The sequence below is a fragment of the Saimiri boliviensis genome, chromosome 8 (genome assembly GCF_048565385.1).
Source record: "Saimiri boliviensis isolate mSaiBol1 chromosome 8, mSaiBol1.pri, whole genome shotgun sequence".
Classification (NCBI taxonomy): Eukaryota; Metazoa; Chordata; class Mammalia; order Primates; family Cebidae; genus Saimiri; species Saimiri boliviensis.
Window position 1 is genome coordinate 85,600,495 of NC_133456.1, and position 25,853 is coordinate 85,626,347.

A 25,853-nucleotide genomic window follows, 5' to 3' on the forward strand; every position below is an offset into this window, starting at 1 on the left:
GCGTGGGGTGCCAGAGGACAGAGCAAAAGCTCAGGCTCAGACCAGCTCAGCAGCACAGCGGGACTCAGGCAGGCTTGGCACCAAGTGCCCGGTGCCAACTCATAGTCAGTGAGGTAGAATGGAGCCTTCAGACACTTTGTAGGACCTGGTTAGCCCTGGCTTGGGGCCTGAGAGTGCAGCCCCTGTGAGTGAGTAGGACTCGGAGGCAGGGCTGCTGTGCTGGACGCCTGCCATTGGCCCTCAGGATCTGCTCAGCACTGGTCTCCTGCTTGCTGTGTGTCCCAAGAGGTGGCTGGTACAGGCTGCACCACTGGGCTTCCTCTCCTCCTGGCTTCCTGTTAGGTTTGGCCAATGAGGAGCTCTGGTGAGGTACAGAGTGATGGGAAGTGAGGTTAGAGTATGTAGCCTCCCAGCTCCCTCCCTCAGGGTCAGGGTCCCTTGGGCTGGCTGTATGCTTTGATCACAGATGACAGCTCCCATCAAGCGTCTGCTCCACACAGCCCTCTCTGGAAGCCACCCCTCCTCCCATCTCCTTCAGGACTAGGAGTGCAGGACAGGAACCCCCCTGCCTTTGCTTGTCCCTGGAGCTGCACCGTCCTTCCAGGTTTCCCTATTCCTGCCACACTTTTGTAGAGTTCCTTCCTTAAACCCGCCTTAAATGACAGGGATGCCCCGGGACCCTGACTGATTCAGTCCCCAGAGCCACAGGCCAGGGATATCAGAAAGGGCCGCAACCCCAAACTTTGTCCAGAGCCTGACGTTACCTTCTCTCCCTTGATTTCTCTAAGGGATAAGCCTGGCCATCTTCCTCCAGGGTTCCCAGTTTATATGTCTGGTTCCAGCAAAGGGAGGGGAGATGGGAGCATGCCCAGCCAAACCTGGGAGATTTGTCTCCAGGAAGGAGGCAAAACTGAGCTTTGCAGGTCACAGCATCAGACACCAGAGCAGAGGGGAGCCTATCCTGCTGGCACCTGGCTTGCAGATGTGGCCCTCCCCAGTGGGGCCAGCAAGCCTGACTTTTGCATGAAATCCTTCAGTTTCTATACTGGGATTGGCTCGAACAGTACATTTTAAACTGTTTCAGCCAGATCTGAATCCCTGGCCCCCAGTTTGTGACTCGGAAAATGCAAGCCCCCTTGACGTGCTTTTCTGATCTTGTTTTCTCTTAGGGTTCCCTGCACTTAGAGCGTGGACTGTGAGCCCCAAGGAGACGGTGAGTGTGAGAGCCATGAGCCCTGGTTCACCTGGGGGCACCCATAGAAGCCCACTCACGTCTGTGTGCAGCCAGAGCTTCTGGCACCCTTGATTTAGAAACGCCCAGTTTGCAAACTGCCTCTCTGCGCCGTCATCCACTCCCATTGCCCAATGCCCAGCCTCCCTAGCCCACTTCCCAACACTGAAGCCCTTGGCAGTGGCTTTCCCAAACTCCTTCTATTAGTAGAAGAGTAAAGGCAGAAGCAGGTCTGAGAGCTGCAGTTCGGGCTTGTTTCCAGCGGGTGACCGCCTCCCCAGTCCTCACAGAGCCTATGCATCGCCACTTTACCTTGATGTGATATTCCACCAAAGGAGAAGTGCGCTTGGCTTACTAAATGTCCTTTGGAGATAAAGAGCAATATTCCTGTGTGGGCTCTGTGGCTGTCATGTCAGTCACTCACAATGCAGTATGTTTTAACACCATCAGATGGTTTTTCAGTTATCTCCCTGAGGTCAGCCCACTGAGGGGTGTTTTTGACTTGAAACCTTGAGAAGGGAGAGCCTGGGTGGGACCTGGGAGCCTTGGAGTTCAGTAGCCGTTTGCATTGAGCACCATGTTTGGCCCCTGTCTTGGGTTGATGGGGCCACTGTGGGCTAGTCTGAAACGCTTGCCACCATGATGTCTCTGGGAAAACGAGCTTGAGGCTCTGAACCATCTGTTTACAAACAAGTGTTAGGAGACACAGCCCCTTTACCTGGGGGACTGCCTGGGAGTTCTCTGAGTTCTCTGGAATGGGCCAGCAGATTCCCTGCCGGTGCCTCTGGGGTGCCACTTCCCTGACAGCCTTTGGGGTGGGTGGGTGTGGAACTGGCTTCCTTCGTAGGCTGGAGTAACCACTGCTCCCAAGGTCTGACAAAAGAGAGCCTGCCCCACCCAATCCCTCCCCTCGGACCTGTCACAGTGCCCAAATCACCACCGTGCCTGTTGCTCCTTGAAAGAGGGTGGGAAAAGAGCCTTGAAAGCTTCCATCAAAATATCACCTATTGGTTAGCCGCGGTTACTTTTAAGTTTAGAGATTATGAGCGATTTTGGTTTCCTGTGTTTACTAAGTTTTATGTGATAAGCACATGTTTCTTTCATGGTTTTTTCCCAAGTGCTCTCTGGGGTGATCTAGGAACGCATGGGCATGCATGTGTGGATGTGATCTGATCAGATTGGCCCCAGAAGAGAACAGGGCTCTGGGAACTGGGGTGTGGGTACCTTTTGATGGAAAAGCAAAAGGTGATGCTGGGGAGAGACTAAAGAGCTGGCAGAGGCGAGGCATGCCTCCTCCTCCAATTTTGCTGCCGTCATGAGCTAAAGACCCAAAGCATGATCATTTTCTGAAAATAATGTGGTCTTGAGCTGTCATTTCTGTTCTACCTCTCATCACCTCGGTAGCTTGTCTCTTCCCCTCTGCACTCAGCTCCTCCCAAGGCAGGGTCCTGTCTCTTTGTTCATGCCTGGGGCTCAGAGAGGTGCTAATTTGCATGGGAACTGGATATGCCGTGCCCTACCGTGTGCCAGGTGCAATGCTAAGGATCGTCTCGTACATTGCTTCATCCTGAAAACAAGATGCAGTGATTATCCCCATTCTGTAGGTGAGGAGACTAAGGCTCAGAGAAGTGAAGTGACTTGCCCAAAGTCACTTGACCATTAAGAGGCGGGACTGGAACCCAGTCCATCTGCCTTCAGATACCTCATTTTCCCACCATATCCCTGCAGAAACAACATTACATCTGTAAAAGACTGGACAACGGACAAAACACTGTATTCATGATTCCATTCCTTGTCACAGCATGTGTGGGTATTTGTGCTCTCCTTCCTGCTTTTATCTGTGTACATGTTTTCTTAGACACAGGCTCACCAGTGCATCCTTGTCTGGCCTGTCACACAGCTGTGGCTGCTCTAGTGGGGTCAACACAGCGATCAGGGTTTGTGACCCAGATGAGCAAACGGCCAGGTGGGCCACTCCAGCTTGTGCTCCCTTGGGGCACACACCAGCCTTGCATCTTCCTGGTCCTGCACACCCAATACCTCATTTTGCTGGCAAGATGGGAAGGCAGAACAGGACACCAGGGCTGGATCCGGGAGCTGTCCAGCAGCTGCCCTGCTCAGCAGCTTGTCCCTTTGTAAAGACCAGCACCCAGAGACCCTCAGGAATAACAGCTAAGGCCTTGGTCTTTGGAGCCAGGAAAAATTGAATTTCAATCCTGACTGCTTCCTTCTCAAGCTATGTGTGGCCTTGGGCATGTGGGTGACTCTACCTCTTTGTGCCTCTATTTCTTCATCTGTAAAATGGGTATCCATTCCACATAATGCTGAAAAAACAGCCAGGCCACCTCCTTTCCTTCCCTTCCTAAGTAACAGTCTCCCACCTGAAGGGCAGCTTCATGTTAGCCAGGGATGCCTTTCGCTTCTTGCATTGACTATAGGCAGATAACTTAGGTTTTGTTTTGTTTGTTTCTTTTTATTTTTGGAAGATGTCTAAAATTATAACAGAAACCCTGGGAATCTTTTAATATGTATGATGAGAAATTGTTACATCCCTGAAAGCAGCATAATCTACTAGAAAGTTTTAAAGGCTTTTTAAAAGTTTCCTCTTCAAAATATAAGAAACTGGTAATTTCACTTCTAGGACATTTGCACTGAGGAATAACCCAAAATGTGTACAAAGATTGATCTACAAGGACGTGTATCACAGCAGTGTTTATGTTAGTTAACAGTACGAAACAACACAGATGCCGAGCCGCAGGGGGCTGGGAGTCAGTTGTGGTGATACAGACCACAGAAGGAAGATTCTGGGAGTCTGTTGAAACTGTTTGAGATGAATCTTTAATAATGGAGGAGAAAATGTTCGTACTTCAGTATTAAGTGAAAAGGCGATTTGTCAAAATTAATCCAAACTGTACCTTTTCGAATAGGTAGACAAAAACAGAATCAAGAGAGAAAGGAGTGGGGGGAGAGAGAAAGAGAAAATAGAGAGAAGAAACAGATACAGAAGTGTGGGAGGATAACAGGTGACTTGTTTTTTTTCTTTGTGCTTTTCTGTACTTTCTAAATTTCCCCCAGTGGAATGTTCACTGTTTATATAATCACAAAGAGGAGTTAGAGTTAAGAAAAAAAATCCTCTGCCCCCACCAATGCGTGTATGTGTGTGCTTTTGCTAGTCAGCTGTATAAGAAAAACGGTTAGGCCAGGCATGGTGGCTCCCACCTGTAATCCAAGCACTTTGGGAGGCCAAGGCAGGCGGATCACCTGAGGTTGGGAGTTCAAGACCAGCCTGACCAACATGAAGAAACCCTGTCTGTAGTAAAAATAGAAAATTAGCTGGGCATGGTGGTGCATGCCTGTAATCCCAGCTACTCGGGTGGCGGAGGCAGGAGAATCGCTTCATCCCAGGAGGTGGAGGTTGTGGTGAGCTGAGATCACACCACTGCACTCCAGTCTGGGCAACAAGAGGGAAACTCTGTCTCAAAAAAAAAAAAAAAAAAAAAAAAAAAAAAAAAAAAAAAAAAAAAAAGGTTACGTTGGCACTTTTCATTCTAAAGTGTTCTTTTTTCTCAAAAAAATTTCTTTTATTCAAAGCCAATGTCACATAGTCTTCTTTCTGTCCTGGAGCTGCCGTTCTGAGAGAGCTAGCTTTGGTGCTATATTCATCAGCTACAGCTGCCATATCAATGTACCACAAACCCCCCAGTTATGGCTTAAACCACAGAGATTGATTTCTCACAGTTCTAGAGGATGGAAGTTCAAGACCAAGGTGTTGGAAAGGCGGGTTTCCTCTGAGTCCTCTCTCTTTGGTTCCTAGACAGCTGACTTTTCCCTGTGTCCTCACCTCCCAAATATGTCTCTGTGCTCAAATTTTTTCTTATAAAGACACCAGTCAGATTGGATAAGGGCCCACCCTAACAACCTCAATTTAGTTTAATGACATCTTTTAAAACCTTATATCCAAATATAGTTCCATTCTTAAGTGATGGGGGTTAGGATTTTGTCATATGAATTTGGGGAACAGAATTCAGGCTATAACAGGGACAGCTTATTCCTGGCAACTGTGACTATTTATTTTGCAGAGCATCAAGCTTGGAGCTGTAGTGGGATCAGGGGAGGGAGTTAAGTGTGGAAGAAAAAGTCATGTCTCCGTCTTTAAGAAATCTCTGGAGAGGTGCGATGCAGACACCTAAGTGGGCAGTGCCCTTGGTTACCACCTTACCTTCCCAGCAAGACCCAGAAGCAACAGTACAACCATCCCAGCTGAGCTCATCCACCACAGACTGGCTGCTCGAGGCCATAGCAAAATAGTTCAGCCTGCAAATATTAATTTGACTAAGAAACTCTCATGAGGTGAGAAGCAGTGAATTAGAGATAAACAATTTGATAGTTGAAATGGGCTTCTGGACATTAAAAGCTGAATATAAAAAATAATTTTTCATAGCATCAACTGCAAAGTGATTTTGATTTATAAAATCAGTGGTGGAGAGAAGAACTGGGATGAGCAAGTTGGATCTGGATCGTGATGGTTGTTGAGTTTAGCAGAAGCAAAGCTTCACCTCTGTGAACCTTGACCCTGGCTTAAAGGTCCTCCTGTCCTTGTCAGATGACCTTCTGAGATCAGTGTGGGTCAAAACCACTCTGAGGGGCTGGCAGTTGGATTGTTGGAGCTCAGTGTGGGGTAAGAATGTGGCAAAGATATCCTCAAATATCTCTGCAATTGTCCTACTTTCTGTCCTTGCCTAAATCCAAAACTTGAAGCCATCCTTGACTCTCCCTTTTTTTTCCTGCTCATGTCTTGACTGTCACTGTCTTCTATCTACTTCCTGTGAGCATCACCAAGTCCAGGTCACCGCCATGTCTTGCCTGGACCACTGCATCAGCCTCCTGGCTGATCCCACTCCTATACCTGCCCCTGACCACCCACCCCAGGGCAGCAGCCAGAGGGCTCCTTTAAAAACACAGATCTGCTCGCAGATCTGACTACAACCCTCCAGTAGCTTCCTGATGTCCTCAGGCTAAAATCCAAGCTCTCCTGACAATAGTGGCTTAGAGTGCTTCCTGCCTTCACCTCTGGCCTCTGATCCCACCAGATCCCTGCTGTCTCTGTCCAGGTGATGCTCCACTTCCGTGTCTCCAATGCTTCTCACTCGCCACAGGGTAGAATCCAGGACTGTGCCTACGATCCTGGAGTTGAAGGGACAATTGATTGAGAAAACAGCCCCACAATGTACAACAACTTGGTTTCAGCATTTTTCTCTTATTCTCTTACAGCAAAATCTCTTCTCTGGCCAGCTTTCCTTGGAGGCTGAAAATTGGTCACGATTCCTAGAGGTCTATTTGGTACTGACTCTTTGTTTCTTTCCCAGATATCCTAGGACTCCCTCCCCTGGTAGATGTTAGCAAGGAAATCAACCAAATTTCAAGTCCTGTGGGCCTGCTCCCATCCTGCCTCTCATAGGACCCTCACAGCCACTCTGGGACATAGACCAGGTGGTATCACCATTCTCCCCATTCCACAGACAACAAAACTAAGGCACAGGGAGGGGAGGCCACTTGCCCAAGCTCACCCAACTACGAAACGGGAGAAAAGACTAAAACTCGAGCCACAAGACTGCACGTTCAATGTATTTTTCTCCTTTGTAGTTCTGTGTTTGATCTCATGGTGACTTTTGAAGGGAAGGACCTGGCACACTGTGCTTCCAGAGCATCTGTTTGTTACCTACTAACAAAGCACTTTTTCTCTTGAGCTCAAGCTGTTGAAACTGTACAGCCCTACTGCGATGCCTGCCACATCTGTGTAAATACATCCTTATAACAACCAGCTGGAAAGCAAAACATTCCATGAGGTACCAGATTATCTATGATACCTCTTCCAGCTGGCCAGTTTTCTTGGTGGCCCATAATTTATTCATTCAACCAACAGTTATGGAGCCAAACACTGGGAATACAGCAGTGAACAAAGTAGACATGATTCCTGCCTTCAGGGAGCTGACATTCTCCTAAGGGAGATGGGCAATAAGCAAACAAACAAACGAATGTGCAGTATGCCGTCAGGGCTATCAAGGAGAGTACAGCTGGGTGAGAGGAGAGGTGGGGAGGGGCTACTTTATATAAGGTGTTCAGGGAAGGCTTCTTAAAGGAGGTGACCATTCAGACTGGAATGAGAGGATGAAAACTAAGAACAGTGTTCCAGGCAAAGGGAAAAGCAAAAGCTTGAGGCAAGCTGAAGCTGTGGGATGTATGGGGAACATCATGGAAGCCAGGAAGCCACAGGACAGTGCAGGGGAGGGAGAAGCGAGAGGTGAGGTCAGAGAGGTAGGTGAGGGGCTGTGCCTTAATTCTGGGGGAGGTGGGGCACTCAAGTGTCTTGAGTGGACTGAGAGGGGCATGCGGGCTTCTCCAGCTGTTGTTTGGATAGTCTGCTGCAGGGGGCAAGGGCAGAAGCAGGGAGACCAGGGAGAGTGTTGCCATTATCCAGGTAAGAGATGATGGTGGCTGGGCCAGGTCAGAGGCAGTGGAGGAGAGAAGTGGCTGTGTTCCAAAGAGATAGGACGGTTGAGCTGACCTGACTACCGTCATGTTGTGGGTGAGATTAGAAGGAAGAAGAATCAAAGGTGATGGGGTGTGCTTTGACACCAGTGGTATTTTACAAGTCACCAAGGACACTAATCACTCAGAGCTAGTACAGACCCCACAAGTTAAAGGGCACAGTCCCCAATAAGACTGCCCTCACTTAAATGCCAACTACCAGGAGGGTCCTCAAGCTACCTGCACTTCTGACCAGCTGGCAACAAATTCAGGGGTTCCCACAACCCACTCTGATTTGATAATTCGCTAGAATGACTCACCAAACAGAGAAGTGCCGATCTTATGATTATAGTTTTGTATACAAATCAGGATCAACCACACACAGGGTAAGGTCTGGAAGGGCTCAGTCTACCCCTCTGCAAACTGGGAGGCATGGAAGAGCCCTGCAGCCTTGGCATGCCATGCATCTGTGTCAAACCCAGCAGAGGCTGGAGAGCCCCCACTTAGATGCCAACTACCAAAATGTGTGGGATAGAGCTCCCACACATTTTTCAGGACATGGAATCAGGACACGTCACCTCCCAGAAACATCAATGTGTTCACTAACTGGGAACTCCACTGAGTTTTGGCATCCAGAGTTTTTATTAGCGCCTCATCACATAAGCATGATTGATTGAATCATCAGCTATGAGACTGAACTCAGTCTCCAGCCCCCTCCCCTCAGTGGGGGCTAGGCTGGCTCAAAGCCCTAACCCTGTAATGACATCATTGTTCCTTCTGATACCCAGAGCCCATCATCTCTTAGCATAAAGTCAAGTGTGCTCTAAGGGGCTCATGAATAACAAAGATACTCCTACCACTTGGGAATTTCCAAGGAGTTAGAGTTTTCCTTCCAGGAACCAGGGATGAAAGCCAGTCAAATTCTTTATTATACCACCATATACAGGTGGAGGCTGGTGCCATTTCCCAAGACTAGCAGAAGACCAGAGAGGGGGCAGAAGGTTTGGTATAGGAAAACAGAGGGTAATGGTGTGGACGTGCTAACTTTAAAGTGCTCATTAGATATCAAAGCGGAAATGCAGTGTAGGCAGTTGGAGCTATGAATCTGCAGCTCAGGGAGATATCAGCATATAGATCATATTTAAAGCTATGGGGCTGGATAACTGAGGAAGCCAGTGTCTTTAGGGAGAAGAAAGGAGCCCATGGCTGTGCCTTAAGCATCCCACACTTAGTGGTGGGGAGAGGAAAGGCCAGCAAAGGAAATAGAAGAGGAAGGGCCGGAGAAGTAGGTGGAGAAGCAAGGGAGTGCAGGGGCCCCAGGCAAGTGCTTCGCAAGGAAGGGTGAGCAGCAGTGTCAAATGCTGCTACAGGCCAAGGAAGGGGAGGACCAAGAAATGGTCTCTGGACTTGGCAAGATGAAGGCACAGTCATCTTGAGCTGAGTGGCTTCTGGAAAGGGGAGGTAACTAAAAGCCAACTGAAGAGCACCAAGGTGGGAATGGTTGGTGAGGGAGCAGAGACAGGGAGCGAAGCACCCAGAGGAGCTGGGGGCCTGGGGAGGGGTTAAAGTGTGAGCCGTTGTAGCACACCTGTGGCCAGAGAGTATGTGCAATGCTTGTTCTGTGTCCAGTGCTGAGCCAGGAGTTGTAGGTGTCTTCTGGGAGCTCAGAATGGGAATGGGGAGGAGAGATGGGAGTTGCCATCCATACTCTAGAACAGAGTGTGTAACATGTGACGCTGGCCAGCAGAAATATAGAGAGAAGAACTATTTCTAATTGGGGCTAGTCAGGATAGATATAACCACAGCTATTTCTGTTGAGCATCTTCTGTGTTCCTGGGAACACAATAGGCCCCTGAAATGCATTCTATCTAACATTCATGACAGTGGTGTTCTCTCCATTTCACAGGTAAGAAAATTAAGACTTAGCGAGGTCCCAGGTCACACTCTTAGAAATTGCCAGAGTTGGAAGTGAATGCCGACTCAAAAGCATGTTTATAGGCAAAGTTCAGTAGCGAGAGGGGCCGGGCAGAAATAAGGACTCAAACACAAGAAAAGCCTATGTCAGTTTGGAGGATCCCTGGGCAAGGACCCACTCAGAGCAGAAGGGGAACAGGTGAGTCCCATGTAAATCACTCAAAAGAGGGACCCAGTGCCCCCCGTGTACATGTCACTGTTGGTGTGGGCTCAGGCAACTCCTTGATCCCTTGGGCTGTCTTCCTCTGGCCAGAGGAGAGTGCAGATGTCAGTGGACAGGACTGAAGCAAGGGGGGACTCAAGGGGAGAGGAGTGGGGGCTGGACAACACCGGCGTATCCCTGACCTTTGCCAATGCTTTCCCACACCCTTCCGCCCACGCTCTCTGCAGCCACGCTGCAATGCCAGACATACCCGGGCCAGGGAGGTACCCCTGCTCACAGCCCTCACAGTTCCTTGTCTTTAAACAGGGTCAAAGTGCCCTGCCCACCCCTGCCAGGGAGCATAATTATGACCTAAAATAACATTTTGGGAGAAAGTACTTTGAAGTAATGTCCAGCCAAAGCCAGGAGTCATGCCCTCATTCAGGAGTGGTGGGACCACAGTTCTAACAGGCAGAGGGGTGAAGGTGGACGGTGCCTGAGGGCAGATTTGGATGGATAGTGTCTGTGATCTAGAGGTGGGCCGTGAATGAGTTGGGGATGCCTGCCCCCTCCTGCCTTTGCTGCCCTCATCTGGTGGCACCAGGGCCAGTTCTTGAAAAGCCGGAGCCTGCTTGGCTCTCCTGGGGGCTCTGTGCTGCCTGCCTTCCAGAAACCCTGAGTTGTTCACCTCCCGGGCAGGTTCCTGCTGTGGGTCAGATTTCACAGGTTTCTGGTACCTCCTTACTAGTTACCTCTTGGTGTCTTCCATGAGCCCACTGGAAGATTTGAGGGTGGGAGCATTTGGGAGAGAGGAATCAGGTCTCTGGAGCAGCTGCTTGGTGCAGAGCGTCAGCTGGAGTTTTGTGCACACTCTTGCTGAAGACGATCATGACCAGGAAAGGTGGGTGCCACTCTCTCCATTTCACCACAGGCAAACTGAGGCTCAGAGAGGCTAAGTAGATTGTCCTGGATGTCTTAGCTGACAAGCAGGGGAAGTAGGCTGAGAAGTCAAGTCCACAGGACCACATGCCTGGGGCTGGAGCCTGCTGCTGCCCGGTGTTCATGCCCCCTTGTGCTGGGTCCCCAAGGCTGATGCTGATGTGGATCCGAACATGGCTCCTTGGTTGCCTTGGCCATTCCCTTCCCCTTTCCCTCCATTGTCTTTGCAAGCCAGATGGCCCACTCTCCTCAAATGCGGTGCATGCTGGTCCCCACTCTAGGAACTCCTTGGCCTCAAACCCTAAAGAGCCCTAAACATCCTAGACATGCCCCCAAATTAGGCCACCCCCCAAATAGCCAAAGGGAATGAAGGCTTCAGGAGTCCAGAGGAATTAGGGTTGGAAGGAAAGCTCATGCCCTTCAATTTCAAGAAATGTTATCATCAGACCTCCAATGCCAGAGCTTGGAATACAGAGCCAGACAAATACACACACACACACACACACACACACACACACACACACACACACTGTATATATATATTTATATATATACATGTTTTTCCTGTCATGTGCGCATGTGTGTGTGTGAAACGCAGGAAAACAAAAAGCGAAGCAGGAAGGAGCAAAGGAACCAGGAATGGTCAGACTGAATCAGGGTATTTCCAGGGCTGCAATGAGCCCATTGACAGTGAAGTGGCATCAAAAGCCCCAGTGTGGCTGAGGATGAGTCCTTGAAGGGTCATCAGCTGTATGAGGTCATTCCGTGCCAGGCTAGACACCCGACCCCCCATGAATAGATCGGAGACACTGCAGTGCTCCAGCCCCTTAGGACCACAGTGATGTTCCCCTCATCAGCCCTGAGCCATCTAAAGATGCTCAGCGTGCCAGTGAGTGCTGCTGCACCTTGTGAGTTTTGTATGTGTTCCCATTAAAGCAAAACAAGACCCAAGACCTGGTTGGCAGAAAAGTTGGCCCTTAGTTACCTGGACCCCCAGGTAGCCCTCCCCTTGCACACACCTGTCAGAGGACCTCTCGCTTCCCATCCAGTGACAGTTCTGTACTGGCAAGTGCTTTACCGTCCAGCCCCCACTGATGGCCTCTGTTGGCTGATTTTCTTTCATTTTCTTTCTTTTTACACACACTTGGAAAGCTCCTAGCTTCAGCCAGGCATGCCAAGGAGGCTTGAAGTAGCAGGGCTGACCGATGCTGGGAGGCTCCTTGCGGCTGCCAGAGCCGCAGTCCTGGGTGGGGGCGGCTGTGGGCTCTGCAGCAGCGACTCTGTGTGTGTCTGCCCTGCTGCTGGCGGCCAGAGCTCCGGACAGCTCCTTGCCCTGCGGACCCTCAGCCCCAAGCCTCAGAGCCCAGGGCACAGGGGAGGCCTTCTCCTGGGGTACAGCTTGCCTGGTACACCCCAGGAGGGTAAGTGAGGGATGTTGGTACAGTGGACCCACGGGGGCTGGGAGGGAGCCACGGGCCCCTGGGACAGAGCTGGTCGAGCTGTTGGTGCCGGGGCTAGGGCTGTTGGGATTGGAGGAGAAAACAGCTGAGCCCATTCCTGCTGATTCCGTGAGGCAGCAGCAGGGACTTGACTCTGCCCAAACTCAAGACAGCCTGGAATTCTAGGGAAGGAAGGTTGCTGTTGGCTTGCAGCCAAGGCAAGGTGGTTATGGGACTTCCCTGAAGGACCTGAATTCCTTCCCTCCTTCTTTGCCAGATGTTTGCTGAGGGCCTTGTGCATGCCAGCCCCCTGCTAGGCACCAGGGGGTTCACTAGGACTGAAACAGGGCCTCTCCCAGCAGCGCCCCTAGCCTGGCCAGGAGGATGGTTGCTTAAATAACTATAGTGTCATGTGATGTGTGATAAGAGAGGGTCTGGCCAGGGAAGGTAGAGGCCAGTGAGGCCTCAGCGTGCTGGAGAAGGTTTTATAGAGGAGGGGGCATTTCAAGCAGGTCTTGGCAGATAAGTAAGAGTTCTTCAGGGGACAAAGGGCAGCCAACCTGTTATGAGTGACTGCAAAGAGATCTGAACATACGAAATGTGATCGCGTGTGGTGACAGGCCCGGCAGGTCTGAGCAGAGGCTGCAGAATGCCGGCAGAGAAAACTGACAGGGCCTCCTCACCAAAGGCCTCCAAGGCCGGATGACGGGGTCAGGACTTGGTCTTGCAGGCAGGTGAGAGACACTGAAGATTTTCATTTTTTTGTTAAGAGGTGGTCCCACTCTGTGGCCTAGACTGGAGTGCAGTGGCACAGTCGTAGCTCACTGCAGCTTCCAACACCTGGGCTCAAGTGATGCTCCCACCTCAGCCTCCCTAGTAGCTGGGACTATAGGCCATGCCACCACGCCCAGAGGCACTGCAGGCTTTAAAATGGGGGCTTGATGTGGTCAGCTTTGTATCTTGAAAAATTATGGTGTGGATGGAGTGAGAAGGGAGCCAGGGACCTTCCAGAGAAGAAGTGCTTAGACCGAGGCAATGGAGTCAGGAGGTGGAGAGCAGGGGACAGCTCTGCTCTTTTCTGAGTTTGAGTGACAAGGGTCGGTTGTGAAGGAAAAAGAAGTGTCAGGGATGATTTCAAAGTGGACAGTGGGGCCTGGGTGGGTGACGCTGTCTCCTGATGAGAGAGGGGACAAGGGGAGAAGGAGCGGGTGGGAGAGAGAATGAGGTCATAAGGTCAAATCTGGCCACACTGGGACCTGACTTTGAGACAGTATCACCTCCCAGGCCCCTGCCCTAGCAAGCTTCATGGTAAACCTTGCCGATGCTGAGTCGATGCCAGATTTGTCATCCACACACTCCCAGTCTACATATGGTCACTGAACTTGTGATAGCCACCACACTCAAACAGAAGGATCTTACCCTGCACCTACGGCAGGCTTGGCTTGTCCCTCCCTGCTTCAGGTGGCACCCCCTTTCCATCTAAGTACACATGTGGAAAGTGGGTGCCATGTCCCTAGTGTGGGCAGGTTTCCCAGATATTGAATGAGAATATCGCTGGGCAGGTTGGTGGTGCAGAGCCTAAGGTAGAAATGGATCACTTAGAAAGGCTCTGTGTCCTGGCAAGGGTGGCAGGTGTGCAGGGGTCAGGGATACCTGGGGACACTGCCTCAGCCCACCACTGACCCCTCTCCAGGGGGTACAGGGACTCTGCCTGGCTTTGGAAAAGACCTTGGCTTAGGAGAAATGGAAACGTCGGGGAGTGATGGTTTTTAAGATCCAAGGCTGAAGGTCTGGGAGTGCCCAGCTTTGTGGGGGATTCCTGGTTGGAAGTCACTGGAACTAAACAACTGCCTTTGCAGGTTCCTCCACTGTTTCAGGCTCTGTTCTGGGCTTTCCACTGCCCAGGCTTACTTAACCCTCACACAAGGAGATCAGAGAGGAGAAGCAACTGGCCAGTGTCACACAGCCAGAACGTGGTGAGCCAGGTTCCTGCGCAGGCCTGGCAGACTTGGGTGCAGAGCTTCTGCACTTCCTCCCCCAGCCGCCCAGCCAATGCCGCATCTGGTCTCTGCGTGAAGTTGGAAAAGACGAAACTTTTAAAAACAGTATGAGATTCATATCTGAGTTGCCAAATTAAATATTTTTAAGACAAAGGTTAATGGGAACAGTAGCGCTCTCTCTCTCTCTCTCTCTCTCTCTCTCTCTCTCTCTCTCTCTCTCTATCTCTTTTTCTCTCTCTCTCTGGGGAAAGGTCTTATACATCAGCAGGTGTGTAAAACACACACATGGACATACACATTTGCCCTCCAAATCATTATAAGAATAGACACATTTACCTGGCACAGACACACAGATACGAGTCCCCAAAACTCCCCTGCATGCCTGTGCCTACCCCTGCTGCACACGTGTCTACCCACAGGATTCAGACTGCATTCCAGAGTTAACTAAGGGAACTGGACTTCCAACCCAATATACGAGCCAAGAGGATTTGAAGTCTTGTACTCCCTATTTCACCAAAGACTAGCAGAGGACCTTAATGCTGGCTTTCATCTCCACCCCACTGGTCAGGGGCTGAGCTCCCAGGGTTAGATGGTGCAGACTGCAACTTTGCTCAGGGACTCTGCTAAGAGTCACTGCCACCATCTATTAAACACAAGCCAGGCTCTTGAAATGCATTGCCTCCTTTCACATACATTCTGGCCCTGGAGTATATGGGTACAATACTACCTTCATTTTATAGATGAGGAAACTGAGGCTCAGGGAGCTGGGTTGTCTCGCTTGGGGTCTCATGCAGATCACAAGCAGCAGAGCCCAGATTGAACACTGAACTCCTCCAGTGGAAATAGCAGCCCGAGTCCTTAGGTTTTTGTTTTGTTTTGTTTTGTTTTGTTTAGAGATAAAGTCTTGCTCTGCACCCCGGCTGGAGTGCAGTGGTGCGATCCTAGCTCACTGTAGCCTTGAACTTCTGTACTCAGGCAAACCTCCCATCTCAGCCTCCTGAGTAGCTGGGACCACAGGTTTATACCACCACAACCAGCTAATTTAAAGGAAAAAAATGTAGAGGGCTGGGCACAATGGCTCATGCCAGTAATCCCAGCACTTTGGGAGACCAAGGCAGGTGGATCACCTGAGGTCAGGAGTTTGAGACCAGCCTGGCCAACATGGAGAAACCCTGTCTCTACTAAAAAAAACAAAAATTAGCTGGGCGTGGTGGTGCACACCTGTAGTCCTAGCTACTCAGGAGGCTAAGGCAGGAGAATCACTTGAACCCGGGAGGCAGAGGTCGCAGTGAGCCAAGATCACACCACTGTACTCCAGCCTAGGTAACAGTTAGACTCCATCTTAAAAAAAAAAAAAAAAAAAAAGCAATTTGTAGAGATGGAGTCTCGGTACATTGCCCAGGCTGGTCTCGAACTGCTGGCCTGAAGCAATCCTCCAGCTTCAGCCTCGCAAAGTGTTCTTAGGTCGTTCCTTTACTTCCTGACAAGCTAAGGAGCCCCAGCCCTGGTTTCTGGAACTATTCCCCAGTTTCCTCCCAGCCTGCCCTCTCTGGGCCATGACCTGGCAGGTAGGGGGGAAAAAAAAGACTTTGAGCCTAGCAGAGGCAAGGAGGCTACTGGGATATTCACCAGGGATGGTGAATAGGCCAGCTTTGGAATCAGACCCTGGCTCCAGCCTCAGTCTTTCCATCTGTAGAATGGGGATGATACTAGCATCCTACATTGGGCTCTGTTGGGCATTAAATGAGAGGACACTTGGGAATGTTTAGCCTGGAGCCCAGCACATAGGCTAGTATTGTTGTTGATGTTGTCTTGTTACTGTTAGCATCTGCCCATCACCCATGAACGATTTCCTGAGGACCCATTTTGTGAGGTAGTTTGTGTGTTATCCCCTAGAGATGTGGAGTGAGCTCATATTCTAGTGGGAGAGACAGAAGTATAAATAAACGAGGATGCTTTGGTGCAATCGATGCTTGGAGAAAGGTCTGTACAGTGGGGACACAGAAGGCTGTGGCACATTCTATTAAAAGCAGCAGGAGCACTTTTGATAGACAGGGTGAAAAGGGCATTCCAGGAAGAGGGATCAGCAGTGGCTAAAGCTCAGAACAAGAACAGTTTGAAGGCACCAGAAAAGCTGTGCATGGAGCAGGGGGAGCAGGTTCTAATATCCCTAGGGCCCACACCTATGAGCTGTGAGAAAAGCGGGCTGAGTATAAGACAATATGGAGTGGTGGAGACTGTGGCCAACTGGGAAGGGCTTGACAGCTCTGACAGGAAGTAGGACTCAGCTCCATGCAATTATTGATATGAAGAAACGCTGGCCTAGTGTTGCCAGGTTTTCTAAGTATTCCAGAGATCAGGGACCCAGGTTTTTATGTGCAATATCCTGACTTCAAAATACTGAGCCAACACTGGGAAAGCCAGACAGAATAGAAGGGGGCTGCCAGTTTGCAGTCCTAGTTTAGACCTAACAGTGGGGCAGGTGTTGGCAGGTGGTGTGAGAAGCTGTGGATTCCAGACTCTTTGTAGGCAGCCCTGAAAGCTAGCAGCCGAGACCTGGCCCACGGGAATCAATACTTGTTCTGCGGATGAGTGAGGGAGTTTGGACTTCATCCAGAAGGTTAGGGTAGACTGTGAGGTTTGATTGAGGCAGAGAAGCGAAACAATGGGAAGCGTGTTGTATGACTTTAGCCCACCTGCCACATGGAGGCTGGCTTGGAGAGAAGAGATGGCAGCTGGGAAGGTGGACAGAGGTCTTAACAGGGCTCCAGGCAGAAGGTGATGGTGACCTGGGCCATGGCTATGGGGCGAGGGAAGAGGAGGGATTCTAGAAGGGTCAAATTTATGCAGAGATTGACTTGGAGAGTACGAGAGCAGGGAGGCCAGGGTGCCGGCCAGCTCCCTGACCCACCAGGGCAACTCCATGGTGTTTCTCACCAAGATGGGGCATCTGGGAGGAGAAAAGTGGGGGCCGGGGGGGAGGGGTGATAACTCTAGCTTGGGCCATGTCAAGTTTAGATGCCTGTGGGGAAGACCTGCCACCTGGTCAAACTTATCTCTCAGGGGAGGGAGGGCTGGAGACAGAATGATACCTCCACCTAGACTGGGTCCTCCCCTCTCTCCAGGGACCCATAAGATCTTCGCTTACGTTGTAGTTGCTCTGTCTTCTGAGAGTTAAGTTTATTTCTTGGGCTTAGATTTGGGTTTTGTTCCTGGAAAGACTGAAGGAGAAGGTGGATTGATAGGTAATGCCAGAACAAAGATCTGTGAACAGCTCAGCTCTGATTCATTCTTCTCAGCCCTACCCCATGATCTGGGCAGCTGGGGGAGGGGGGAACAGAGGGCAGAGAACACCGGGGTTCCCTGGACCCACAGTCACCACATCAATACAATTCTCGTTTCCAGGAGCTAGGTCTGAGCTCTCTTAGCCTGAATGCTCAGAAGAGGATTCTTACCTGCACTTGACAGAAGAAAAGGGTTTGCTAAGCAGATTGATGGTTTAACAAGCCCACTTAGGAGAGCAGGCTTTTAGCAGCATCATTTGCATTTCAACAATGAGTGTACAAATTATAAATGAGTACTTCTCTATTTTTAAAGCGATTTTAAGACTCCTCGTCTGCTGTCAAGAATGTCACCGAACATACCAAGGACACACACAACAATGCTACGATCCTTTTGAAAAGAAATGATTCTATTAGAGAACTGACGTGTTGCGCATCTGCCAAACACACCAGGCACTGCTAGGCGTTTTAGAGGCATCGGCTCATTTAGGCCTCTACCCCAGGGGGATAAAGTTGTTACTTTCTTACCAAGGAGAGGAAGCCAGGTCCAGAGAAGGCGAGCTGCTGGTGTAGGCTCACTCAACTCAAGAGGGCCTCAGGGTCACCGGGGCGGGACGTGGGGTCTGAGTTCTCCCTGACACACCTCATCATGGTTTCTCACTAGTTCAGGTTTCTGCCTCCTGGCCAATGCAAGGATGGCCTTAAATAGGGCTTCACAGGGTTGAGAGAGCAGAAGGGATATGGAGGAAAGCGAAAGAGAGGGAGGGCACTGAGAAGCTAAGAAAAGAAGAAGGCTCAGTTCAGAGAGAAGAGAAATGAAACAGCCCCAGAAGGAAGAGGAGGGAAGCTCTGAGGGGTGGCACCAGGTGTGGCCCCGTTCAAAGCCCAGTTTTGCTGGGAGCTGACCTTGGGCAAGTGCTTTCTCCACCTGCGAAGGGCGAAGTGTGTCCTCCATGTCAGTTTTCCCCCAACTTCAGTCATTTGTTTTTATCTGTAAACCTCCCGCAGGATTACCCATTTAGTCTTGTTTTCATCAGTTCACCATTTTACCTGATTATGTTCTAAAAGAAACTTTTTAATGCAATTTAAGTGGAATATAATATCACTTGTCGTCAACAGGAACTAATCTTTAAAATAAACACAAAGAAATAAAAATCATCATATGATTAAATTCCACCTCGCTGCCATGGCCTGAGTTGGGCTCTTTGTCTCTCTGTTCGGAGGGAGAAGGTCAGAGGTGTTAAAGGCACCTGAACCCTGAGCCGGGTCTTTTCTCCCCGAGACAGCCTGCAGGAATGAAAGGGCACAGGCACTGTGTCCCGGCCTGGAGTCCCCTCCCTGGGCTCTGTGGAAAGAGAGGGCCGGCTGTCGTCTTAGAACTTTCTAGAATGGCAGAGACTGGAAAAGTTCAGGGATGTGAGCACCCCACCAAGGAGAAAAAAGGGGATGAAGAGTGGGTGGGATTCCAGAACAGACCCCCACGTTCTGTGACCAAAGGAATGAGAATTGTTCAGTGCTTTCTGCATTTTGACAAGGGTGGGGAGGGGGCACCGAGGGGGCTTCAACCCAGCACCGCCTCTAGATGCCAGGAGAGCCACTGGAGCCTCAGCTCTTCCTCTGCAGGCACAGGGAGGACATCCTGGACTCTTTCTGCTGCTGGCTCTCAGGTTGCCCAGGGTCACATTCAGGGTGGGGCAGCCTGGATCTTTTTAATCCCATATTAATGAACTATGTGCCCAAGAGAAGGCTTAGCTGGGGGGGGGGGGGGAATGAAGAAAAATAAGAAAGGGGATAGGGAGGAGGGCCATGGCTGGAAGGGACATGGAGGATGGCTCATAGTGGGGCCCCCTCAGCCCTGAACTCTGGGGACCTCCATTTGGGCTCTGCCCAAGGTAAGGGGTGTGGGTCTCCCCCACAGCCCTTGCTGCTGTCATGTGTGAGCTGCTGTGGGTACATGCAGGCTCCTGGGCATTCCCCTCCCCAGGGGCCTTCCCTGCCAGGCTCTGGCCAGCCACCAGCCTTAATGAGGAGGTGCCTGAGGGGAGAGTGGGAGCCAGATTTACACTGAATGACCGAGACAGGCAGAGAATGCTAGGTTGAATGGATCTTAGAGAACCTTCTGACTCATAGTTCCTCCACAACCAGGGGTTCAAATTGTGACCTCCATTTGCAGATGAGGAAACCAAGGCCCAGCCAGGGGACTCTCTCACAGCCAGCCTGGGACACGGCCAGAATGGATCCGAGGCCTCTGCCTCAGGCAAGGCCTCCCTCCCTGTGTTATTCCTCCGCTCAGGGGGCTAAGGCTGAATATACCACGATTGGAGCCTGTCCCAAGGACCAGCCAGTGGCTGCCCCTTATTATGGGCCCAGGACTCAGGGTATGGCCCAACTGGGCTCCTTGGTGCCAATTCTGAGTGTTCCCGGAGTGTCCTGGCTCACCCTGGGCGCCAATCATGGCCTCTGGGGACACCTTCTTCTTCTCTGTCTAGTGTGGCCACTCTCCTGCCCTTTGCCACACTTGGCACACTATCCCCTCTGTCCTCAGAGGTTCTTGAGAGATCTCAGCAGGATGAGCCTGTGAGGCCGGGCCTGGTGCATAGTGGACTCACAGTCCCATGGGGGTCTCCTAGCTGGTACCCTGTGCTCGCTGGTTTTGCAGGCTCCAAGAATTTCCAGGTCTTGGAAGCTGGGTGGTGAGTCACAATCACAGACCTGACCTCTTTTCCAGGGACTTCTCAGCCTGCCCCTGCCCCAAGCATTTCATCTGGGCTTTCACATGACCGCCATGTGTGTTCTGTGATCAAACCCCTCATTCCAGCTCATCCCTCTCCCCATGCCCTCATTCAGCCCTATGCTGAGAGGGAAAAGGTTGGTTTTCTGGAAAGCCAGGTGGGTGATCCCCAGGTACCCCGAGGACAGTTGTAGGCAGGCCCTCAACTGGACAGAAGACCCCTGTCTAAGCCAGCGTCAGCACTGCCCAGTCGGGGGCAGGGACAGGACGGCAGATCCCACTGATTGGGAGCCATAGCACCGGCCCTGTCTGCAGTTTGAAACCAGAGGCTTGTGAGTAAATCCACGGCCGATGCCTGTAAGTGGAGCCAGTTCCCACCGTGAAAGAGCCTTTTGTTTTACCCCGTGGTTCCTGGGTGAACTATGATTCCATTTTAATTAAATATGCGGCTGCTGGGGCTGAGCAAGCTGCCTTCACCCTCCGCTCCATGCTGGTCGGGGAGACTACATAGGGGAGATGGAAGTTTGATGTCTGGACCCTGTCCAGCTAGAAAATGGTGAACAAGGGGTGGGCACAGAGCCTGGGGGCAGGTGACTGGCTGCTGGTCAGCAAAGGGTTACTGCTCAGTGTAGAGGAATCCACCCTGCAAGATGCCAGCTCTCCTTGGGCATCCAGTTAACAGCTCTTCTGGGAACACACTCAGGAAATGAAACCCCCAGGGCAAGAGAAAGATATTTTCTGATTTTACACAGGCCCAGCAGGGGCTCAGGGCAGTGCTAGTAGAGGGTGGGGCTGGGGCTGTGGCCCCTATGGCCCCCACCGGCCCCAGCCCTTCTGCTCTCCAATACTCTGCTCCTACCACCTGGTGGTTTCTTGCACAGAAATGATTGTCCAGCAAGGCGGTGCAGACGAAACTCTGAATTGAAAGGCCTGTGGGAAAGCCTAGCCCTAGCTACCTACCTCCCCCTTGGTTCCGTGTTATCGAGGCTCAAATGTCTTCTCCGAGAAGTCCTCCAGAATCCAGGTGATCTTCTTCCACCCCACGTACTCCTCACTCAAAAATGATCTTGCTTATTCATCTGAATTCTTGCCTGTCGCTCCCTCCCCACCCTCACCCCCACCCGCTTATAGAACCTGAGCTCCAGAAGCACAGGGCTTTGTCTGTTTTTCTCACACCGTTCTGGCGCAGATCACATACTCAGTCAGGGTTGAATGAATACACTTAGGTAATACCGGGGGCAAGGACTTCACCTAAAAATGTGACCTAATTTAGTTACACGACGCTGGAGCTCCTCCAGTTGGGAGAGGTTCCCTGAGCCCCTGTCAGATTCAGCGGCGTCCCCAGGCTGGACAGTGCTGAGGGTACAGAAACGAAGCTGGCACTGTGCCTGCCCTCACGGGGCTCTCAGTCCAGGGGGAAGACATTAAATTAGAGTGAGTGGGAGAGCAAGGTGATGGGAGGGTCAGAGGGAGCCCTGGCAGGGAGGGGAAGGCTTCCTGGTGCAGAGGACCATCCAAGAGCGTGAGCAGTAGTCTACCTGGGACGGAAGAGCCAAAGCTGAAGTGGTCAGGAGGGCGAGGCCAATTCTGGGAACCAATGGTGAGAAGCAGTGGAAACAGGTGAAGCCCAGGGGTGTGGGGTAGGCGAAGATCCGTCAAACCCGCACCCAGTCCCGAGACTGTGCTGTGAAGGCCATGGGGAGCTACCGAAGGTTATTCAGCAGGGGTGGGGAGGTGCCTGAACTCCGTTTTTGAAAAACCCCTCTGCTAGCATCCCGGAGTGTGGACTAAGGCCCCAAGGATTCAGGGCTTGCTTCTGCTCCCCCTGGGGAAATGGAATATGATCCCGGGCACTGGGTTCCTCTCTGAAGCCCATTGTTAGTGCAGGCCTGGGCAGAGGGCTGGGGCGGTAACACAGGGCAGGTGGGATCACTTACCTGTTATCAGATATGTTTTTCCCTGAAGGGGATAAAATAAACATCTTATTAGATCCCTGGCTGAGAGAACAGGTGCCACATCAGCATCCCCTTGGTCTGTGCTCCAGGTCAAAGACTGCATGCAGGTCATCAACTCTGCTTGTTTCTAGGATAGAGAAGCAACCTTGGAAATGCCCTCCTCTTGGTTAAATGCATGTGTACAGTCAGTCAGCAAACACTTATTCCATGCAGACTCAGGTTTCTGTGTGTTTGCTTGCTTGCTCGTTTACTTTGATCTATTCAACCAGAGATCCTCCTAGAGCTTAAGTAGGTGTGGGGAGCACAACGAAAGCTCAAAGGTAAGACTTGGTCTAGAGTCAGTTCAGAATCGTTCATTTTAAGTCCCTGTAGTCTCAGGGTGGTGGTCTTTTTTTCTCAGGAGGGTACACAGTTGAGAGGGGTAGAAGCCACACTTCTTTGTGTTCCCTCCAAAATTTTGTCACTTAAGAACATAAAGCTTGTGACATTAGGCCACGTGTATAACGTGTGTCATCACTCTTAATCTTGGTAATAGCCAGTGAAAGTACTACAATTACCACCACTTCACAGGTGAGTTAAGCCACTTGCTCAAGGGCACACAATTTGGAAGCAGAGTAACTGGGATTTGAACCCAGGGACTCTGGCCCGTACATCCTGTTTTTTAACCACTAGGGAAGTACCGCATCCTTCACATATCCCTGCAGCAAGCTTTGTTTGCCTCAAATTGTGCTCAATTCACTTCTTTGTGAGGCCTTTCTGGAATAGCTCTCAGAGAATCCTGTCCCTTTCCTGAATTCCCGTGAGTCTTTTGTGTTCTGAGGGGTCTCTTTCCTGCTTGTCTCATCACTTACCTTCCTCTGATATCTGCCTTCGAGCAGAAACTGTTGTCCATGTCCCTGACTCCAGTAGCCCAACCTGGAGCTTAACCCAGTGTCCTGTGCAAAGCGCCCCTAATACATGACGTTCATTCAATAGATAATGTCCTCTTCCTATTTAATTCTTGTCATGTCCTTTTGAGGAGTGGTAGCCTGAGGGCCATTTGACAGAGGAGGTGACCAGGGCTCAAAGGCTTCAGGACAATGGTGACAATAAAAAACAAACTGCAGCAGCTGTCATGTATGGAGAGTTGACTTATATGCAGTAGATACTGTTATTGTTGTTCTTTTTCGGCAAATGGGGAAACTGAGGTACAGAGCTCTGCCATAAGTTATCCAAGGTCACAGCTAGCAAGAGGTAGAACCGAGGTTAAAACCCACAAAGTCTGGCTCCAGACCTAACATTCTGAACCATTTTACTTGGCTGCCACACAGCTGGCTAGTGAGGATGAGGTGGCACTTGCCAAATATTTGGGGATGGCTTGATGGCCAGTTACTCGTCCCTCCTTTAACTTTGCTCGTGGTTTCCTCCTCCTTTCCTTCTTAACCTCGGGGCTCCCCCTAACTTCCCTGACATGCCAGCAACTCCCTGCAGGAGGGGCTGATAGAAGTCCTGAGACACTGTGTGCCTGGGTATGTGTTCCTATGTGTGGGCCTGTGCGTGTGTGTGTACCTATGCGTGTGCCTGTGTTGTATGCCTGTCTGTGCCTGTGTGTCTGTCCCCGTGTGTGTGCCCGTGCCCGTGTGTGTGCCTGTGCGCCTGTGCCTGTGTGTGTCCTTTGTGACTGTGCCTGTGTGTGTTTGCCTGTGTGTGTACCTGTGTGCCTTTGCCTGTGTGTGTGCCTGTGTTATATGCCTGTATGTGTGCCTGTGTGCCTGTGCCTGTGTGTATGTGCCTGTGTGTGTGCCTGTGTGTGTGTGCCTGTGTGTGTGCCTGTGTATATATGCCTGTATGTGTGCCTGTGTCTGTGTGTATGTGCCTGTGCCTGTGTATCTGTATGTGTGCCTGTGCCTGTGTGTGTGCCTGTGTGTATGTGCCTGTGTGTATGTGCCTGTGTGCCTGTGTCTGTGTGCCTGTGTGTATGTGCCTGTGTGTGCACCTGTGCCTGTCTGTGCCAGTGTGTGTGCCTGTACCTGTGTGTATATCTGTGTGTGTGCCTGTGCCTGTGTGTGCCTGTGTCTGTGTGTCTGTGTGTATGTGCCTGTGTGTGCCTATGTGTGTGTGCCTGTGTGTGCCTGTGTGTGTACCTGTGTGTGTGTGCCTGTGTGTGCCTGTATGTATGTACCTGTGTGTGTGCCTGTGTGTATGTGCCTGTGTGAACCTATGTATGTGTGCCTGTGTGTATGTACCTGTGTGTACCTGTGTGTGTGCCTGTGTGTATGTGCCTGTGTGAACCTGTGTATGTGTGCCTGTGTGTATGTGCCTGTGTGAACCTGTGTATGTGTGCCTGTGTGTATGTGCCTGTGTGTACCTGTGTGTGTGCCTGTGTGTGTACCTGTGTGTGCGCCTGTGTGTATGTGCCTGTGTGTGTGTGTGTGTGTTTGCGTGCGTGCACGTGATCGCCTGTGGTGTCCATGTGCCCTGGTTTGCTAAGATTTCCTCATAGAGAGTGTGCCTGAGGGAAGCCATGCATATCAGAGCTCTCTCTGGCTTCCTGCAGCCTCCTTCATTTGAGAATGAAGATTTTCTTGTCTGTGTGTTTCTCCCATCCCTGGGCTGCTGCTGGCAGCCGATTGTAGAGTTCTCATCTTAAAAGACAGAGAGAAGTGGCCCTTCAGAATAATTTGAGCCCCTCTTCAGGAAACTCTGGTTCTCTTTTGAAACTAAGCCAGGGAGGAGCAAATGGCCAAGGAATTCACAATCCTGTCTGGGACTTTTTGTTTTCCTTTTTGAAGAAATATGAGCTCTTTTGATTGCTACTAAAGTGATGCTTAACCATTCTACAGTGACAGCTTCTCCCTCTACATCTGTTATATGGGGCATGCTACTAAAAATGTTTTAAGAACTTTGATTTCAAAGCCTTGGCATCTCCCTTGAGGAAATCAGAGACACGAAAAATCTAAATTTGTGGTCACTACATGAGACAGATTATGAAGTTTATTCCTTCAGCAAACATTTATTAGGTGTCTACACTGCACATGATGCTGGAAATACAGTGGTGTTCATACTCACAGAGTCCCCGCCCTCATAGAACTTTGGTTCTAAATAGGAGAGAAAGAAAATGCACTACTAAATCAACTCAATTGTTGCAGATTGCCATGAACAGATCCCTCCCCTCCCACCCCAAGCTGGAAGCCATTGAAGGGCTGGGGTATTCTGCTGTAAGTGGGTCTTTAAGATGCTGGCAGGTGTCTGTGCTGGGGAGAATATAGAGCAAGTTGATGTGGTTTAGTGAATAGAGGCTACTTAGCTTGGGTAGGCAGGGAGGGCCTCTCTGCAGAGGGGACCTTGGAGCTGAGAGCTAAGTGACAAGTAGGCAGCTAACAAAGATCTGAGAGGAAAGAATTCTAGGCAGAGGACTCAGTCAGTGCAAAAGTGCCAAGTTGAGAATGAACATGTTTGGTCCCAGGAGCAGCAGAGAGGCTGGTGTAGCTGGAGTATGGTGCTCAAAAGGGACAGCGATAAGACACAAGATCAAATTGCTGGGCAGGGGCCAGTTCATATAGAGTCTTGCAAGCTATGGAAAGGAGTTTGGATTTTATTCCGTTAAGCAGAATTCATTTGTGTGAACTAACAAATGATGTTTGAATTCAGAAA

At 50.6% G+C, this 25,853-nt stretch overlaps 1 protein-coding gene across 9 annotated transcripts in view; it reads left to right on the forward strand.

Moving 5' to 3' along the window:
* Nucleotides 1-25,853, forward strand: part of ATP2B2 (ATPase plasma membrane Ca2+ transporting 2) — a 401,304-nt gene that overhangs the window by 85,251 nt on the left and 290,200 nt on the right. For 8 of the 9 annotated variants that reach the window (XM_039478690.2, XM_039478683.2, XM_039478686.2 and 5 more), the window contains exon 2: nt 1,170-1,213. The exons of the other annotated variant lie outside the window; for it this stretch is intronic. The gene's annotated coding sequence lies outside the window, so the exon portion shown is untranslated. The remainder of the gene's footprint in view (nt 1-1,169; nt 1,214-25,853) is intronic. 9 annotated transcript variants of the gene reach the window in all.